The sequence below is a fragment of the Micromesistius poutassou genome (assembly GCF_964030765.1).
Source record: "Micromesistius poutassou genome assembly, contig: SCAFFOLD_7051, whole genome shotgun sequence".
In the NCBI taxonomy this organism is placed as follows: Eukaryota; Metazoa; Chordata; class Actinopteri; order Gadiformes; family Gadidae; genus Micromesistius; species Micromesistius poutassou.
In genome coordinates, this window is record NW_028180546.1 from 914 (window position 1) to 4,358 (window position 3,445).

Here is a 3,445-nt window from a genome sequence, read left to right on the forward strand (position 1 = left end):
TCATTACGCAGTCGGGATTAATACAGATGAGGTAGCATGACATAACCGAATCCTTATCTTAATTAACATTTATATAATCTGTACTTTACACAAACTGTATTATTTGTACTTATACAGTACAAATATATTCATCATGTATTTCTGTATCTATCTGTCTCTATCATATATCTATATCAATATCTATCTATATATATCTATATCTATATATAACACACAGTAGAGTTGCATCATATCTTAAATATTGCCATAGCTTAGTTAAAAATGTGTGAATATGAATCTTGAAATCTGAAGGTCTCGGTCTTGATATTAAAGAGTGCGATCGGATTGGACGGCGGCGGCGGTGGTGGTGGTGGTGCAGTGCGAACCAGCCAATGAAAACAGCAGAAAGACGACGCAGGTTTACAGTATTACAACTTTTACTCAGACAGGACAGACAGACAAAACAAGACCTCAGAACAGAACACAAAGAAAAGAGTCCGATCCCATCAGAGAGGAGGAGGAGGAGGAGGAGGAGGAGGAGGAGGAGGAGGAGGAGGAGGGATTTCAGGGGTTTGGTTTCAGGGGAAGTGATCCACAAAGTTTAAACTCTCTCCACAAAACAATACCTTTTTCTGGAAATGATGAGTCAACAGAGAGAAATAAATGCTCGGAAAAATTCACCTTCTTGACCTGTCTCTCCATCCATCTCTCCCCCACCCATCTTACTCTCTCTCTCTCTCTCTCTCTCTCTCTCACCCCTCACATCAAAGGACACTGCTGGCTGTGTGGACTAGGCTCAAGCAGAACCAGCCTCAAGCACTGAGCCTCAAGCACCTAGACCACAGCACCTAGACCAAAGCACCTAGACCCAGCCTCAAGCACCTAGACCCAGCCTCAAGCACCTAGACCCAGCCTCAAGCACCTAGACCCAGCCTCAAGCACCTAGACCCAGCCTCAAGCACCTAGACCCAGCCTCAAGCACCTAGACCAAAGCACCTAGACCCAGCCTCAAGCACTGAGCCTCAAGCACCTAGACCCAGCCTGAAGCCCCTAGACCCATCCTCAAGCACCTAGACCCATCCTCAAGCACCTAGACCCAGCCTCAAGCACTGAGCCTCAAGCACCTATAGACCCAGCCTCAAGCACTGAGCCTCAAGCACCTACACCACAGCACCTAGAGGTCTGGGGGGGTTGCTGGTTTACCAGTTTATCGATCACAGCCTTTCTTAACAACGCCACACGTGAATCCCATCAACAGCCGGCCTCACGTGGTCTCCACGGTAACCGGGACTGCCTTCCAGCACGGGGGGGGGGGGAGGAGCGGTCTTTGCAGCGACCGGGAGGTCGAGTCTGACGTGAAGATACGACGCTGAAGGCAGGTGGCGCCCCATCTTATCACACGCAGCGCCACAACCAATGGGGCCCCCGGTTCACAACACTGGGTGCAGAGGGCTTAACAGTCAGCCGGACACTGCTATATGCACCTAGCCTAGCCTAGCCTAGCCTAGCCTAGCACGCGGAGACCTGGGGTCGTTACGCGTGTATCGAACTGACGTCACGTCACAAAGTGCTCTTCGTTTTTTTTCCATTTCCAAATCCTTGATTTTATTTTATTTGGGTGATTTATGTTGCGTTTTTTTTTTTAATTCAAAAACATTCATAAAGTATAAAAAAAACGACGTGTAAAAAGTAACAGAGTTGAAAACGTAGCCGGACAGTTTTGGGTGACGCCATGCAGCGCTCGGTCTGACGTCGACCGCGCCGCTCCGTCTGGTGAACGCTCGTTATCTAATCAAGGAGCACCTGGCCTGGGCCTGAAGGTCACCTCCAGACGCACCTCACACTGCCCCCTCCCACCTCACACTGGCCCCTCCCACCTCCCACTGGCCCCTACCACCTCCCACTGGCCCCTCCCACCACCAGACTCCCTTCACACTGGCCCCTCCCACCTCCCACTGGCCCCTCCCATCTCACACTGGCCCCTCCCACCTCCAGACGCACCTCACACTGCCCCCTCCCACCTCACACTGGCCCCTCCCACCTCCAGACACCCTTCACACTGGCCCCTCCCACTTCACACTGGCCCCTCCCACTTCACACTGCCCCCTCCCACCTCACACTGGCCCCTCCCACCTCCAGACACCCCTCACACTGGCCCCTCCCACTTCACACTGGCCCCTCCCACCTCCCACTCCGCCCGGCGGCGGCGACGGCGGCAGCGGCACGAGTCGCGCGTGTCGTTTGCATAAAGTCCCTGCGTTGTGTTTGCGGTTCCTGGAACTTTCTAAGGGAGGGCCGAGCGGGGAGAAAGACACGCTGCTGAGCGGCGGCAGAGGAGGCCGCCGCCGCCGCCGCCGCCGCCCTGCAGGGGGAGAGAGAGGAGCTCCTCTCTGAGTGTGGAGCTACACGGCGAGGTGAGGTGAGGTGAGGAGGAGAGCGAGGAGAACCTCCTCCGTCCTCCGGGGCGGGGCGGGGCTGGGGGCGGGGCCGGGGGGCGGGGCGGGGCTGGGGGCGGGGCCGGGGGGCGGGGCGGGGCTGCAAACTCAACGTGGCTCTCACGTTCCCGGAGGGCTGCGTTCCGGCCCGCCCACGTTGTCCAATCACAGTGGAGGACAGGCGCGGCAGCGGTGCGTGAAGAGCCAATCACAGAGGTCCGTGCCGGGTCACAGCTCCAATCGCTCTCCACGTCCCCCCCCTCCTTCAGGTTTGGTTTGGAGTCCGGGGTCAGAGGTCACCCGGGGACAAACCCGCCCGTTCCTTTTTTGTCGCCCGCGTTCTTTGTTTTTTTTTTAGCCGTCTACCTACTTTTACAATTTGGCAAAGAATGACGAACGAAAGAATAAAAAACCCAAACAGAGCCTCAGTCATCTGTGAAGACATGAATTCAGCCCACAGAGCCTCAGTCATCTGTGAAGACATGAATCCAGCCCACAGCCGTGCTCCATGAGATGAAGGGACAGAGTTTCTTGTGAGGGCGAGCGTGACTGCATAGCGTTCGCTGAGTGGTCGTTCAGCACAGCAGGTCCTGTCATCTTATTTACATCCTTTATACACAGGGGGTCACTGTACAGCGGGGGGGTGGGGGAGGCTCAGGTAGTGTTGGGGGGGGGGGGGCGGGGAGAGAGAGCTAGCCTGGTCCTACCACAATCTCGTATTTCATTTCATTTGCACAGAGAGTCTGGCCACTCTCCATTGACAAACGTTAACGCACTTGAAGGCGGGCGTCTGGCCACTCAGTGCCGCTCTGGATCCGCCATAACCAATCACTGACGTTTGACTACGACTCAGACCGGCGCACGACCTCAACGTCAACGTTCGTCAATGCCACTCCCTTCTGTTTGCTGATTGGCCCAGCCAGAGATTTGGCTGAGAAAACCCAGACGTAGTACTGAAGGGAAATGAAAATTGAGCGGAAGTACGGAGGCGGGCGGAGCCAGGCTAGGGGAGAGGTGGGGTTCCCAGTAAA

The 3,445-nt window shown here is 55.2% G+C and overlaps 1 long non-coding RNA gene across 1 annotated transcript; it reads right to left on the reverse strand.

Moving 5' to 3' along the window:
• Positions 1-420: 420 nt before the first annotated feature.
• Positions 421-2,003, reverse strand: LOC311370704. The gene is made up of 3 exons (XR_014640878.1): positions 1,969-2,003; positions 1,104-1,856; positions 421-1,049 (listed from the first exon to the last, which is right to left on the reverse strand). It is a non-coding gene; the product is annotated as an uncharacterized lncRNA (long non-coding RNA).
• Between the last annotated feature and the right edge of the window lie 1,442 nt (positions 2,004-3,445).